This window comes from Denticeps clupeoides, chromosome 12 (assembly GCF_900700375.1).
Source record: "Denticeps clupeoides chromosome 12, fDenClu1.1, whole genome shotgun sequence".
In the NCBI taxonomy this organism is placed as follows: Eukaryota; Metazoa; Chordata; class Actinopteri; order Clupeiformes; family Denticipitidae; genus Denticeps; species Denticeps clupeoides.
This window is the reverse complement of record NC_041718.1, coordinates 5,386,877-5,404,383: the sequence shown is the minus strand read 5'-3', so window position 1 is coordinate 5,404,383 and position 17,507 is coordinate 5,386,877.

Genomic DNA, 17,507 nt, shown 5'->3' with positions numbered 1-17,507 from the left:
ACCTTGCGATGGAGCGTCTACCAAGAGACAACCCTACATGCAAATTATAAGCTTATATGGTGTGATCCTGTGATGAATGTACCGCCCTTTATTAAATAAAAAGAGAGGAAGCGGAAGAGACGGCAGAGCTTTTGGAGGCATGGTCGTCTCTGATCGCTCTCCTTGCAAGTAAAAAGAGAGCTCAACTGCTTCGTGTCATATCTCTCTATTTTATAAGTGTTGGATAAGACGGATAACTCTAACAACAATCTTGGTTGTTTTAGTTGCATAAACATTATTTTATTGAAGTGTTGCACAGTTTTAACTCCCGGTATACACTGAAATATTTGGTGCAATACTTTTGTCTGAATGCATTTACACTTCACAGAATTTTATTGTGAGACTAGTTTTCTGTGTCCCGTGCATCACATGGAAAGTTTTCACACTGCTTGTATGGCTACATACATGTCACACTTGTTCATAGTTCTGACCACTAGTTATAGTTATCAGTCACATAGAGAATTGTCCAACAAAGTTCCCTTGTCCATACTTTCATCATGGTTTTGACCTTTCTGCCTGGTGGAAGATTCAAACTGTAGATTTGTAGATGAACATTTTACAGAACAGCAAATTCCAGTTAGTGCAGAGTTCTGGACAGAACTGAACCTCCCTGCCCCCATCCCATGCCTAGCACAGACATGAACTTACAGTGCGTACTGCTGGAACCTTGAAATAACAAGTAAAGATTCTGAGATACAGAGACATTTTGACGCTTTGCTGGACCTTCACCTCATCCTGCAGGAAAAGGCAGTGGGAGCTTTTTGCAGACTGAAGAAGTTCCGTCTCCACCCAAGACAGAGAGTCGTCGGAGGTACTTAAATATTTATAACAAAAGTGGTTTGGTGAAGATATGGCCCCTAAAAGCTTACCTGACAATAACCTATGCCATATGCTGAGGACTCTCCGGAGAGTCGGAGTTCATCCGTTATGTAAGAAGTCGATGAAAAATGAATGCTGTACAGCGGGAATGTAGTTCTTCGGTAAGTAAGATAATTAGTAATGAACTTCCTGATGACAGAGCGTGATAGAACATCTCATCTGCCCGTGTTACATACACGTCCTCTTCGTCTGTGAGGCACGAGCACACTGGCCCCCTTTCATCACAGATGAGCACGATCTGACTCCATCGCGCAGTCGTCATCTATACTATCAAGACGGAGGACGGGGAGGGTGGAAACGAGGACGCGGCTGAAGGAAGGGGGGGGGTGGGGCCACAAGTCTTGACTCCAGGCAACAGATGCCCAATTAGCATATTTACATAATTAGCGTGACATGGCTAGATTAGAATGAAGATGTAAGGGAACAGCTGCTGTTGTCCGTCCAAAGCGCAGTGGAGCAATGGCAGCCACTGAATATTCATGTGACATTTTGAGACTTTTCTATTGGTCGCTACACAGAGTCAAATGCAGCCTAATACCCACTAATGTGACCTTGATTGCAAAAAAAAAACGTTTTTGTCGGTCTGAAAGGGTGACATCGGTGGCTTCCTGCTTGGCCTCGCTCGGCAAAGTGGACGCACACGGGCTCAGATAGTGAGTGAAATAAACGGTGTGATGAAACGGCTTGTGCCTCGTAAGCTGGTCCTTCTCGCTGCATCCAAACAAGTTCACACATGGTTTACTGCACGTAGATTATCAGGATCCTCAGACATCACACACACTGGAGAGCTGGATGGAGAGAAGCACAATAAAAATGAAATGACGGTCGGAGCAGATAGGTGAGTGTGATCCACCCATCATTAGCCATCAGCCATGACCCCCCCGCCCACCACCCTTTAACATACAGACACGTACGTACGAGGAATCCACGCGTGGAAACCCCCCACTGTATAGTTGTGAATCTGCAGAATCTGACCAAGAGCAAAAGAAGTTGATTTGTAAATGAAAGTGAAGTGATTGTCATTGCACAGCTCATGGTGTACGGAACAAAATGTGTCCTCTGCATTTAAACAATCACCCTTAGTGACCAGTGGGCAGCCATGAAAGGGATCCGGGGAGCAGTGTGTGGGGACGGTGCTTTTCTCAGTGACACCTCAGGGGCACCTTGGCAGATCGGGATTCGAACCGGCAACCTTATGATTACAGGGCCGCGTTCCTCGATAGCTATCCTCGACAAGCTGTTTTTCCTGAAACAGGCATTTCAAACGCAACTCTGAGACTGTAGACAAGGCTTATATAGCTGGGCGTGTAAGTCTACATAAAGTTTTCAGTTTTAGGACCGCTGCTTATTACACAAAATGCATACAATGTAATAAAACATTCTGTATGAGTAGAAATAAGTAGCTGTTGGGTGGGGTCACCCATTTGGAGTCCAACATGTATGCAGCTACACGGTCCCATGCATGATAAGATGTGATGCACTGTGTGTTCAGCAGATGGACCAGGACAAGAGATAGTCTTTTTGAGATGCTCTGACCAAGAAGAACCCACTGTCTAAATTTGGTCCCTGTCAAAGACACTAAAATCATTAGTCCATCTTAATCCTGCCTATTAACACATTGAATGAGAACGTGCATCCAAAACTGACTGTATATACCACTTCCTAGGTTCCATGGTGATGAGGTATTCAGTGTTGTTCACTTAACAAGTTGGCAAAGTGTTGTGGCTAATCTGATGGCACGATGCAGAGTAGAAAATATTTTAAAAGCAACTGCTTAATGACAAGCCACTAAACTGCACTCTATACGTTTTGTGCTCGTCCGTCCGAGGGTGGAGGGATTGTCAAGTGCTTCTGCTCCAGTAACTCCAGCTATAGTGTTACCAGGCAGCCTTTGTGCTGCCGCAATGCCAGCTCTGTCCACTTTAACTTTAAGATAAATTATTCAGGCAGTTAGCCTAGAAATACTAGCGCGTTTAAAGGATGTGCCCTGCCGAGCAAATGCAGTGTGACGTAAACGGTGGCGGTATGCTGCCGTGCTGGGATAAATGTCCAAAAAAAAAAAAAAAAGACAAACCGTATGAGATATGCACTCTTCTCTTTGCTTGACCATATGGAATGGACAACGGCAAAGAACTGGTACAGAAAGAGCAATTTACATCACTTTCACATACCATTTTAACCACTGCAGAAAATGATGTATTCATGTGTGTATATTATATGTATATGATTTTGCAGCACCAACAACAGTGAGCGAAAACGAGGGATTTTAAAAGCCTCCCTTGTCAGTGCTGAGACAGAATGTCGATGCGTATACCTCCCCCTACTGATCTGCAGCTGAATAATGCCGCCAACGCTACGTTCAGGGCCTCAAAACGATCATTTTTGTGCTTATTTCTCAAACGTGGTAAAGATAGAACTGTTATCAATTCTTGAGGGAAAGAAGAGTGGCTCTACACTGGAGTATTTCTGCTTATTGGTTTCGGTTTTAGTTGTTTGTAATACTTACTAAATTGCAATAGTTTGTCATTTATTTGCATGAGAATTCTATACGCTTAACAACTGCCTAAGAATTGCGCACACTTACATGTTACAGAACAAACGGGATTAAAACCGACTTAAGCCAAAGTAAAAGATCTACGACTGTTATAGGAGAAAAATTACACTGATTCTCACTGCCAAGGTAACCAAATCCACAAAAGGCCAGATCCAGCCGATTAGATTTCATTACTGATTTTATTAAGAGTGTTCGTTACTGCGTCTTAGGCCGCGCAGCGTTCACAGTTCGTCCGAGTGTGCGAATGAACAAAGCCACACCTATTCTGGGACGATTAGTAGTCTAATCGTTTGTGTAACTTTGAGAAGCAGAGCAGCGTGTGACCTGGGGTAGACTGTCACAAACCGTGAGGCACGTTGGGGACGAGGTGACAACCGAGCTGAACTGAGACGCTCCGGCACCGGGTGTCACGTCAAGCGAGGCGCGAGAGTGAGAACATAAGAAAAAATTAAAGGCACACAAACACACGCTCAACGGTGTAACAAACCACAGTCACACTAATCCAAATTGGCACGGCCAGTCCAGACCGCCACAGTAGAAGAGCAGTCCACAAGATGGCAGCCTCAGACTAATTTCCGCACAAAAACAAGCCCGTGTCACTGTAGCCAGGTCTGCGTAGAACAATACGTACTAAATTAAACCGAAATAAAAAAAGGTTTCCACACAGCTCCTCGTTCGTGTCTTTTATGCGTTTTCATTGTGGAATAAAACTGAAGGCCGATGGAAAATACACACACACACGAGGTGATCCGCTAAACAAAAAAAGCAAATTGTTTCTTACTTCAGGCTTTTTTTCCACTCTTGTCTTCTCTCAGCCACCTTGCATTACAAAATGAGGACCGTTTACACTCATATTCATCATCATCATCGTCTCATTAAGCTGCTTACGACGATGACAATGCTGAACAATCGGATTCATCTCCTACTGACAAACAGAAACACATTTCCTGCATTAGATTCTTCCAAACAGCCTCTATAGAGCAGCTGTGTTGAAACCTGGTAGTGTATATGGGTACATGGATAGACAGCTCTGGTTTCTCCAGCTGAAACTGGGACTGTGTCTATGGCCTGAACGAGTAGAAACCATGTAAGCGAAACACATACGTGCTGAAGTCCAGTCCAACCCTCATCAACTACAAAAATATCCAAAGTTCTCCTACATGACTCACTGGAGGCAAGTTTAATGTGGTGTATAATGTGCTCGGGGAGGTCGCTGGACAGGGTCACCGGAGCACAATGCAAAGGCTCCCACAGCAGGACGTCCCCACTGCGTCCCCACCGCAGGCCGGGTCTGCAGCCACTTCCCCCGGGCAACCTTAGACTCTCCGCGCTGTCGGTGTTTAAACTCCGGAGACCATTCGGCCCGTGTTCGCATAATTTGCTGTAATCTGAACCAATTGAGTCAGTAAAAACACGATAGAGCCAAATGCCTGGTTGTCCTGCAGGGTTCCTTTCTTAATTAGAGGAAGGATCCTGTTACACGCGTTGCCAGGTCCACGGTTTCACTACGAATCATGTTTGTTTTTAAGCTGTTAGAACAGGTTGATTATATATATCAGAGTTTTATACACCATCACATATGTGTGCTGCCTAATAACGTGACATGAAACGACATGAACGACGCTCAAATTGTTGTAAACTTGTGCTTTGGACAGTAATAAAGAACAAATGCTGGTGCAGTACGCCCAACCCACTTTGTATGATTTTTATCGCAAGGCGCCGCATCTTCTTGGAATTTTTCACTCCACACGAACAGAACCATTACCATTAATAATCTACATAGCTGTTGTACACAAGTTGACCTGGGAGCACTGTAATGATTGTTAATATAGCACAGTTTGAAGAACTGGACAAGGTGCCACTGAGCAAAGCACCGTCCCCACACACTGTCATGGCTGCCCACTGCTCACCAAGGGTGATGGTTAAAAGCAGAGGACACACTTCGCTGTGTCACCGTGTGCTGTGCTGCAGCGTTTCACTTTCACATGTGAACGTGGCTGGATCAGACCTGGCAACACATGCCACAAACTGCACGTTCTGACGCTCTAAACACTAAATTACATCAAATTAAACAAGAACGTCATTATCCCGCGACACACACACACACACACACAGCGATAAACTGCAGCCCCACAGCTTCCACGGCGTCCACGCAGCTGCCAGCCTGCTTTCACATTCATAGAAAATCCTCTCCGTTCATTTCCCCGCCCGAACGCCGACGGAGGCGCGGAGCAATTTCCACCTCACAGCCGACAGACGGCCGCCGCCGCCGCCGCTTCCTTCTGCCCCGGGAGGTCTGGAGGGGGGACGGAGGTCCGGCTCCCGTTCAACACGACGCCAAAAAGTCGGTGTATGCTCGTCATTTAGCGCGTCGCTTACATGCTCCTGCGGAAAAGGGGGGTTTATGAGCACGTTGCTCGGACCGGACCGGACCGGCTCAGCGCTTGCCGCTTTCACCCTCTCGCGTCTTGTTGAAGAGATCGATCGATTTACCGAAGTGCTGTGTGATTCAGCCGGACCCATTAAATAACTCATGAGTCACGAATCGGAGGTCTCAATTGAACCGAATCCTTTGAGTCCTCATTAAAACACCAATTACTTCCACAACAGTTGCACAACTTTCAAGTTTCTTTGCGACGTCTGAATCGCTTCCAGTCGGATTAGTTAGCGCTACTAACCCTAACCCGACCTGGCGGGGATACTCTGGCCGGAAATACCGACTCAAGTGACCCACGCACCCGGATCAGTTTACCGAGTGACTCAGAGGGAGCCGGATCCTTTTTACAGCTCTCATTTACCTGCGTTATCGTGGTCAACGCCCACGCCACGCCCAAGGTCGAGGGGTTCTTCTGCAAATGTTCTCCCCCGTTAGGGCAGGGTTCCTCTGGGCTCTACGGTTTCCTGCCACCATCCAACACCATGCTGTTGAGTGTGTGAATGTAAAAAAACATTTTATATATTTTAGTCTACACCCTGAATGTAATACAACATCACTAATATGTAGTGTATGCAAAGTGTATGCACTGAAAGTATAAGTGGGGCAGTGTTGGCCTAGCGGGTAAGGAAGCTGACCCGTAATCAGAAGATTGCCGGTTCGAATCCTGAACCGCCAGGGTGCCACTGAGCAAAGCACCGTCCCCACACGCTGCTCCCCGGGCGCCTGTCATGGCTGCCCACTGCTCACCAAGGGTGATGGTTAAATACAGAGGACATGTTTCATGCTGTGTTGTTTATGCTCTGTTTTGTTAAATGGGCAAATTAGAATATTAGATTATTATGGAAGATTTTGCATCTTAAGAATGCTCATTTATTTTTATTTTTCTTGATTCAACTGTCACGGTGTAACATTGGCAACTCAACTCAAGCTCAAACTTTATGGACTGAATGCATGTGCATACAGGTTGACTGGTTATATTTAGCAGAATTGTGACCACTTTGTTCACCTGACTGGCACTCCTAGTTAATTCAGCCTGAAATCTCTGTGCTAAAAAAAAAAACGGTCTGTTTGCACATCCAGCCGTATGCTTTTGGAATGTCTGAACATATCTCTCAAAACTAAAGGTCAATGAAAAAAGATGAAAAAAAAAAAAACACTTGAAAATTATCGCCTGTTCCTTGAAACCTGAGGCTCTGAACTACTCTTGCACTGAGCAATGATCTATGAAACCTTGGACCACGCTGCCGTAGTATGTCTTTCCATTTGACTCTTAAAAATGTATCATCTGTAGCATAACATTTAAATCACGTTCACTGTAAGAAACGTAACAATGGCAGGCTTCTTCCACAAGGTCTGTGTAAATATTACATGCTGGCAAGCATATATGGCGAGCAATAAATTAATAGGCATGATGTAAGCAGCAGTGCAGCATGAATGTGTTTCTGCTGTGAAGCACATTTCTACATGTAGTGAGTGAACCTGTAACCTGTGTTTCCTTAAAACCAGGGCCACTGTTTTATAGTGTGGGGCTTGTTCACTAGTGTAAGGTTGTTAGTTGTCCTCAGGATGGTTGGGCATGTGACGTATTGATGGGCGCAGATTTAACAAATTTTCTGGTTGACAGAAATAATTGCACGTCAACATCAAGGTTACTTCGTTTCTTCTCTGATCCATTTATATAAATGGTGAGGATGCCGTACCTTACAGTGAACACACCCAACGTTTAGTGAATATCACTGTGGAAAAAAGAGTTCTCGATCGGTTTCCTTCCGAGGAGTGTAGCTCAGCGGTCACACTATATCATTCCAATAACGAATGAAGAGACCTGATGCTACGGTGAACTGTTGATGCTGGTGTGGTTGCATGCTTGCTCAGGTTTTCATGGTACTGTTGCACGTAAAGATTTCCTGGGATGGACTCCCCCCTCCCTCGTAACCCTGACCAGGATAAGTGGGTTTGGAAAACCCAGGAAATTAGATTTAAGATTTCCAGCCTGTGATTGGGGTTTTGAATTCTGCTCGGCTTTCGCAAAGTCTTCTCTCGCAAAGGACAGTAAGGAATTGCATCAAATTCCATTAGGCTGTTTGCTGGGGTGCAGTCTGGGGGTCCATCATGGCTGCAATATCCAGTCCAGTAAGCATCAGTGTATATAACACAGTATTTCTAGCAAGGAAATCCAGAAATTCCACTCGCCAAACATCTGACCAGCCAAGTGTCTGAGCTGGGTACAGACTGTTCCCCCGAAAAAGAAACACATATTACTCCGTACAGGAAGGCTGCGTGGCTGAGGCTCAGCATGGGCTGGGCCCAGACAGAGCGCAGCCAGCTGGCACCGCCACGGCCGCAGGTTGGCAGCGATCAGACGCCCATGTAGGTACCGCCATTTTGGACAGGATCGTAAAAAAACCTGCACGACGGGGAGAGTTCTCAGCCTGAAATATGGCCGGGCTCGCCACGCCGTATTCCGTGTCTCATTATGCCCCGTATCTCCATCTGAAATGCAGCCCTGTGCCAAGGGCCTTTCACCACATCAGTGCCGCCACAGTATAGACACTATTATTCTGCTGCTCGGTCTCACACGCTCAGCTGGCCCTGAACAGATAACACAACGTTCCAAGAACAAAACAGGGCTTGAAATCTTCCGTTGTTTTTGTACTGTGAACTCTGAACTTCAGCTTGAACTTTGACCCTAATCTAGTGAAAGTGGTGGCTCTTTGTGCGTTAATATGTATTGGGGAGTCATTCAAAAGAAAAGGATCTTTGAGTCCCACTAAATTCCGTTCATTAGAACTACTAGGAAGCATTTACATTTTCAGCATTTATCAGACGCCCTTATCCAGAGCGACTTACAATCAGTAGTTACAGGGACAGTCCCCCCCCGGAGACACTCAGGGTTAAGTGTCTTGCTCAGGGACACGATGGTAGTAAGTGGGGTTTGAACCCGGGTCTTCTGGTTCACAGGCGAGTGTGTTACCCACTAGGCTACATTGCTTTCTCCAGGGTTCATCAGCAGAAGATAAGATGATCCTTTATTAGTTACACAAGTGGGAACTTTACCTGTGCAGACATAACGTCCCTGTTACCAAGGTAACGTGAAGACGTCCTGTAGAAATGTCAAACTAGCTACGTAAAATAACATACACAAATATCAAACCAAAAAAAAAAATGTCTAAAACTTCCAACAACAAGGGGTAATGAATCCCGAATGCACGTGAAAATAAGGCGTCCATGATTAGGGAACTATTATAAGGGACAACGCCGCTGCATTAACGTGGACACTGTTCCTCATCCGCACGCCTTCGGCTCGTTTTCAGTTCCTCCCCTTTCTGGTCCTTTTGGCCCTCGTGCCATGTTTTGTTCTTTAATAAAATCCCTTCCCCGGAAAACATGTCCTCCGTCTCACCTCCTTTCCTCCACGAACCCAAGACATGACCTATGACACGGATGTTCACACCAATTTTTGGGGGCATCATCTGAATCATCCCTTTCGTCTAAAATAAAACATCGCTACACTGAACACCTTGCAAAAAAAACGAAAGCAATTTGTACAAAATGTCATTTCCATCCGAGTCTGCAGGGTTGACCAGATCACTCCTGGCTGGAGCTTTTCCCCTTCACATGGCAGGTCCGAACGAGATGCCACGTGGGCAGCGTTCTCTCTCCCAGGGACCAGGGAGAGATTTAATAAACGTAAAAGATTAGATTATGCGGTGGAGCTGGTTTAGCTGGCCAGGCCGCTGCCTCTACGCTGCAGGGAAGGAGCTGTCTGATATGCCCGTGAAACCTGAGGCTGGAAGGTAGCAGCTCTCCACACGAGCGCCATTCTAAACGCTCAGCATATTAAAAAGTCAGAAATTCAACTTTGCATAATGAAAAACACTTCTACGGTCTATCCGATTATTGATATGTCAGCAGACATTTGGCAGCAGTCATAACAGCACAGCGGTGGGAGTGAGGATAAACTGAAGGGATTTGTCTACGAGAAAGACCGCCATATTTCCTGACAATGTATCATATTATAAATTCAGCCCATCAGCTGAAAATCTAGCTATAAGATAAAACATCTTTTATCTAGTGGGTTCAAACCCCACTGACAACCATTGTGTCCCTGAGCAAGACACGTAAGACCCTGGAGTGTCTCCAGGGGGGGACTGTCCCTGTAACTTCTGATTGTAAGTGACTCTGGATAAGGGCATCTGATAAATGTCTAATAAAAAAAATCAAAATGTAGTCGAGTGGTCTTCAAATTTTAAAAGCTCTACCAGAACTTTTAATGCCATCATTATGACGGACATACAATTCATTATTACAGGCCTTCTATCCTGGTTTACCAAAAAAAAAATTCCAAATCTAAATATTATTGCCATATTGACTGTCGTCCCCTGGCAATACTGTAGTCAAACACACAGCATAGGGTATTAACTGTACTAAGAACTGGAGCAACACTACGTTTAACCTAGGGCTGTCTAAAGGCACCTGTCAATTGCTGTCATTGAAGCATTAAAGGAAACCAGTACCACCAGTTCGAGAACTAATTTCCTAGTCTTTGGATTTTATTTTATTTTTTTAAGATACGGGACATCAACTTCATTTCTTCTCACAGCCAGTCCTACAGTGAATATGGAGCAGTGAAAGATGGCTGGGGGGAGCACTGTCGGCCTTTATTGTCGCTGGGAATCTGGTCTGAGACAGGAGGAAGAAGACAGTTCTCACTCACTCAAAAGGAGGCCCGTTCTGCGTGGTGCTGTTTTGACTCCTGTAGAAAAGTCACACTTAATCCCCCGCTGGACGGAGAGAAGGCGTTTGTGTTCCTCTCATCTCCCGCCCCTGGTTCGCTCATTAAGAGCTGCTTGGCTGAGGTTTGAAGGATATGTTTGGACGAAGCCCAAATGGAAAGGCGAGTTTGGCCTGGATCCAGGCAAACGCAGCGTGATTTGGAGCATGCGTAATGGCCGGCCGTTCAAAGTTGCCGTCTCAGGCGGCCGCCGTCTAAATATCTCGGAAAAGTTTTTTTTTTTATTATTCTTCTTATATCCAGACTAAATAAAAAAGTCCAGTTTTTCAGGCAGAGGAACAGATGGCAGCGTTTCAATGGAGTGTCATGCCAGCGCAGGTGCGCTTTGTTAACAGCCTCTGATTGAATTTCCCCCATAAGCGTTTGCTGAAATGCAAACACACACACACACACACACACACACACACACACACAGAGACATGCAAAATTTGGTACAACAAACCACTTTAAAAATACTAATGAGGTCTTTCCTTAGATACCACTCTCTATCTGTAGCAAATTCATTGAAAATTTTTGTTTAATGGTGGTGTACTAGAGTGCTTTTTTGAAGTTTATGTGTGCTTTTAGTGCATTTTTAGGCTGAAACACTCCAGGTACAAGTTAGATAGGTCCAGCATGGCACCTTTTAGCTGCGGGAACAGGGGAACGTGTGAAATGAAATCAGAACCAAATTTTGTACGCGGTACGCTCTGTTCTACCTGTTTAACACACTGGATGACTGAGCAGCTTGACTCAAACCAAAGGCATAAATATACTTGCTGTTAACTATGTCCGTATCTATGACTTGCTGTTAACTTCGTACGTACGGTCCGTATCCTACGTTCTTTGTGTTGGTTTTTGTGCACACACTCAAAAATTAATGGAACGTATATGGAGATGCAATACCTGCGTAACTTCATAGGGCCAGTGTTGCAAGGTCTGCACCCGACAGTTTTAAGACCATTTTATATGCAGATTCGCCTCCAGCCCCAGTGCTAATAAATATTTTTTCCTTCCTCCAGTGCCCTCTGATTGGCCCGTTTCACTTCATACACCTTTTTTAGAAGTGAGGAGTATTCATACTTGGGTTAGTCTGCAGACTTCAAATGTGGTGACCTTTAACCTGGTAATTCAGCAGACAGGAGTGGGCGGAATTGAACCAAAGCTTCAGGCCATTCAAATAATGGAATGGGCCACACATTTTCAATTTGGACACTGCATGGTTGGCACAAAAAAGAATGGACAGGCATTACAGTTTTTGCATTTGGTGTTATCCTATTAATCCTATCTTATTAATTGGCTCAAAGCGACACAATCAAATTAGCCGGAAAAACAAACTAATGCAACATAACGGAAAAAAAAAAATGCACACAAAGAAACACTGAAGAACAGACGGCAGGAAGATGGATTCTGGGGCTTTAACAAAGCCCCGATCATGATTAAGGTCATTTGTGTTTTAGTGACGTGTAAATATTGAAACTGGCAGCACAGTCAGTCACAGCACCAAGCGTAACGTCCACCAACCAGCGGGAGCAAGATTGATAACCTGATAAATAGATGTTGCACCTACACTGATTTATTCCTAGTAATTATTTAGAACGGATGGGTGGAAGATTATGCTGCTCACATACTTAATAAGCGAAGTTCACCGAACAGGTCAGCAATAATTACGGATTGCATCTGACAGACTAGCAGCAGCAATTATTTGTCCTGCGGTAATTACCCAAAATGACAGAGTACTTACATTAAAGGAACAAGAAAAGCATTTCAAGTGCATTGTAGAATTAAGCAGATTACAGGCTATTAGTGCTGCCAATCAAACGAGCACACAGATCGGCCAGTGGGAAATGGAGCTGTGATGCCTGCTCATCTTGTCTGTTTTAAGGTTGACTGGCTGCTGAAATTCCAGCCATATCTAATTGCTTATTTATTGTCAATGGTTTTCACCTGAGGCATTGTGAACATAGATACAGTACCATTCCAAAGCAGCTGGATATTGTTGTTAATGATGCAACTTTTTCAGCAACAATTTTGCTTCAGTTCCAGTGGAATGATGCTGTGATCACTAAATTCAAAGTCTAAAGTCACCTTAAAAGAGTCGCTGATTTTAGAATGCCCAAGATCTGCCAGGATGGAGGATTTGATGAGCAAGTATAATTTGAAGGGAACAATTGCGATAGTTCTTTTTGAATTCTTATTCATTTTGTAATATTTTCTAACCACTCGTGGTTTATTGTTATTTATTCCTCATGAAAAAGGTGCTGGGAAGGTGCTTTGGACACAAGATATGTATGTTTTAATACACTTAATGTATAACTACATGTCTGCAGAAGAGTAACTGACCGCAGATGTGAGAGAGAGAGAGAGCAGGAGACGAGGGGACGGGCCCTCAGGGGACGTGTAGCTGTGACAGATGAAGATGTGTGAGGGGTGACATGTGAGGAAGACCTCTCACTTCTCGGAGGCCCGCGTCATTAATTATTCATCCAGAGGCTGAGCTGCTTCACACCACATACGCGCCGTCTTTCGCCGGGAGTGGAGTTACGCGGAGTGGAGTTACACTCTCCCGTTCAGATGAATCAGGAAGTGGACCAGGGCTGTGAAGACCAAGTGAGTCGCAGAGCATTTAAAAAAAGTTCTGAACTCGGGTTTTTAAGTGCGTGCCTTTGTTTCCTTTGCATGGGAAGAGAACACGTGAGACTTGCTATAAAGCTCTGTCCTCCCACTGAATTCTGGGTAAATAGAGCACCCTTGAACAGACGAGCAGACCTTATTTCTACGGCACTCAAACATAGCTTTGCAGCCGAGATTTATGGGTAATGGCACACTGCTCTGCAAATTCTTTATCAGCATGTGCTGTGGGGGTCTGTGGGCGGGGGCTGGTCATCACTCCTCCATGATGGGGGGGAAAAAAGGAACACAGAAACGAAGGAAGAAAGAAAAACACGAGTCCAGCAGCTGCTTCTCTTGAAAATCAGCATGAGAACAATTTTGGTCAATAGAGCTTCGGCACAAAAAGAATAAAGGAACAGGCTGTTGACTTTTTCAACTGCGCCAAACATGAATTTCTCACCACATTCGGCTTTTATTGAAAAAAGAAGGACAAGAATAAAGAGGAACAGATGAAAGGTAATTCCATGAGTATTGAATTCTTCAACCTTTGCCTTTGTACTGAAGGCTGGAGAGCGATGACATTATCATTTAATGCGATCCTGCCCAGGTTAAAAAAAAAAAAGTTGTCCTCCTCTTTCTAAGCTTCATGGTCAGAGTTTCGTCAATAAACATATAATTTTTTCATCTTTTGTCACTATTAGGCGTTTAGAGTGAAAGACAAATCAGCTAAATCAAAAAGAAAAGAAAAAACAGCCACGCCTCTGTTCTCAGGGAGCGCAGAATAATTCATCAGGGGAGGGATTCCTTCCCGCAAGACGGGGGAAGATCAATTCGGTATCGAACCACGCCGCAACCATCAAACTGAATGGCTCTCCTGATCGATGGTCCAGAGAGTCCGCTTGGAAGGCCACACGAAACTTGTGTTCGTATAAGAGAACTGCCCAGCTCCTACGGACTCATATTATCAGCCTTTTGCAGCAGACCCTTTGTTTCCATTGATCCTGCTCAATAGAAATCTCAGCTCCCAAGAACATAGCATGTTGCCCGTTGCTCTCCAGTCTGAGGGCCTTGTGTGTCCATTTGAAAAAAATGTAAAGCTGCATGCAAAAGACACGTCCTCATCTGAATCAGCTCTGAAACTCCTTCACTGTACGTCTTTATGAAAGGTGCAATGCTGGACCTTCGTGGCTCAGACCCACACTGGAAGCACCTGCATTAACTTGTTTAAAAAATTCCTTATATATTAACTGCAGTAATTAACATTTTGATATTAACCGACCTAGCATTCAAACACTGGCTGGTTTGGGAATTTTTTTTTCTCTCTCTCATTTTTTGTGGAATTCCCCAACTGTCCCTCTACAAGCTCCAGTCCTTTTTTCCACACAGCATAATCCCACAGACAAGCAGGATTGGTGGACTGGGGACAGTAGTAAATTGACCATTGACCCCAGGAGTGAGAGGTCACTCTTTCTGCAGAGGATTGGCACCCTGTCAATGCTCATTCATCCATCGATTGCTGGGATCTGCTACAGCATCATGAAATGGATCAGAGGGTTTAGAAAAGCAAAGGATGGATTAACGTCTGTCTTCTAATTCAGAGCTATACGATTTTATCTGCTGAGATGTGGGAACAGATAACTGGGCAAATAAGGCCAAAAACAACACACCCAAAGCAGTACAAAGCTCCAGTTCCGGTGAACTTGGATCACAGAGCTGACAAGGACACGATCAGTGCTGTTCACATCATACCCAGTGGTGCTCTAGTGGCAAAGGAAGCTGACTCCTGACATGACGTTCCAAATCCACGAAATCCTGGTTCCACTGAGTTAGAAAGACGCCGCTCATGGCTGCCAACCCCGACTTCACTATCCACTCCGGTAGGTGAAATGCAGGTAAAAGCCAAATTTTGTCAAAGACATTTATGCCAAACGAGCATCAGCTGGGGGTGATTGTGTGCAGGCTTGGAGACGGACCTGGACCCTCAGGCGGCATTCTTCTTTGCTGCAGGCTTGGAGAAGGACCTGGATCCTCAGGTGGCATTCTTCTCTGCTGCAGGCTTGGAGAAGGACCTGGATCCTCAGGTGGCATTCTTCTCTGCTGCAGGCTTGGAGAAGGACCTGGATCCTCAGGCAGCATTCTTCTCCACAGCAGGCTTGGAGACAGACCTGGACCCTCAGGCGGCATTCTTCTTTGCTGCAGGCTTGGAGAAGGACCTGGATCCTCAGGTGGCATTCTTCTCTGCTGCAGGCTTGATGAAGGACCTGGATCCTCAGGTGGCATTCTTCTCTGCTGCAGGCTTGGAGAAGGACCTGGATCCTCAGGCAGCATTCTTCTCCACAGCAGGCTTGGAGACAGACCTGGACCCTCAGGCGGCATTCTTCTTTGCTGCAGGCTTGGAGAAGGACCTGGATCCTCAGGTGGCATTCTTCTCTGCTGCAGGCTTGGAGACGGACCTGGATCCTCAGGCGGCATTCTTCTTTGCTGCAGGCTTGGAGAAGGACCTGGATCCTCAGGTGGCATTCTTCTCTGCTGCAGGCTTGGAGACGGACCTGGATCCTCAAGCGGCATCCTTCTCCGCTGCAGGCTTGGAGACGGACCTGGATCCTCAAGCGGCATTCTTCTCTGCAGAAGGCTTGGAGTTGGACCTTGACCCTCAGGTGGTGCCCCTGAGGCTGTGATGGAGGCGGAGACGAAGGCACACCTTTCAAGGACTTGCTGGGAGGGGACGAGTGATCTGGACATCGTCTCTACTGGACTCCACCCATCTATATCATCTTCCTTCTACCGGCACCACTCCCCTGGCCCGCTTGGTGACACACTGCCAAAGCTGCCCAGGGATGAGCTGTGCACTCACTGGCTGTAGCCTATCAGCAACTCCAAGACATTTTTATCATGCTGGATATCTGGTTGCGGTTTATGAATAATGTGTGAGCATCTTTCACCACATTCGGGCATAACAATTGACCTCCAAAGTAATTTATCCTCAATGAAGTATTACATTTATCACATTTATCTTCCAGCCACAAGAAAGTGAAAGTGAAGTGATTGTCATTGTGAAACACTGCGGCACAGCACACAGTGACACGATGAAAGGTGTCCTCTGTATTTAACCATCGCCCTTGAGGAGCAGTGGGCATCCATGACAGGTACAGGGACGGTGCTTTGCTCAGTAGTACCTCAGTGGCACCTTGCCGGTCCTTAACCGCTAGGCCACCACTGCCCCCACTTCAGTCAGAGGGAAATTGATCTGTGAACATCCTACTATAAGAAATAGATCAGGTACAGCCACAGTTCCGTTTCTGTGCCCCGTTTAGCCATCGGCCCTTTAGATCTGGAGCCATGAGGTTTTGGCAGCTCCTGCATTTCATCACGATATCTCAGAAATGCGGGCGATCACGACACTCACGTCATGCAACACCTCGAAGGAAACCACAAGTGTGCTGGGAATTGCAGTTAAGCCATGGTCACGCCCATGTTAATGATTACAAGATGAAAGGAGCTACTTCCACATCAAGGCCTGCTGGCTCGCGGCGCTCGAGGAGAGAGAGAGACACGGTCACTGGAGCTGGAGCCCTGCTGATACCACAGACCCATTTGGTTTCTGTTGTACATGATGTCTGCTGTGGTAGGCGGCAGATCTCTTGACTCCTCCTCGAATTAAAACGGCTCTCTTATCTCCAGATGTTTTCCCCACCATATGGAAGATTCCTGGCCCAGTCTGAGGGGAAGCGGAAGAGCCCCATCTGGATGGGGCCATGAGGAGCTGGGGCCGTTGCTTAGACAACTTCAATGTTTTGGGGGTTCCAGAGGTCATCACTTGGACGGGAATCAGACGGGACTGAACAGCGGGGGTGGGCCAGGAGAAATCGAAATGTGTGGAGTCTATTAAGCGACCAGGAACAACAGAGAGATGGAGTAACGCTGTCTGAGCCTGCGGTGACAGTAAGTCCCCTCTGTGAATTATGTGTTCTACCGTGGAGGAAAACCCGAATGTGTGTCCTGTGACTCCATACATTGCACTGGTCCTGGAAGGACTCGGAGAAGGAAATTTCAAATTAAGACCAGACACAGTGCTGATAGTGTGTTTTGATCATTTGCATAAGGTCAATGGTGTCTTCAGGAGTTACATAAACAGATAAAATTGAAGTTATGTAGCAGTCTCGACAAGAGGTGCTACTGAGCTGCATTCACTGCCATCTTTGGAATGACTT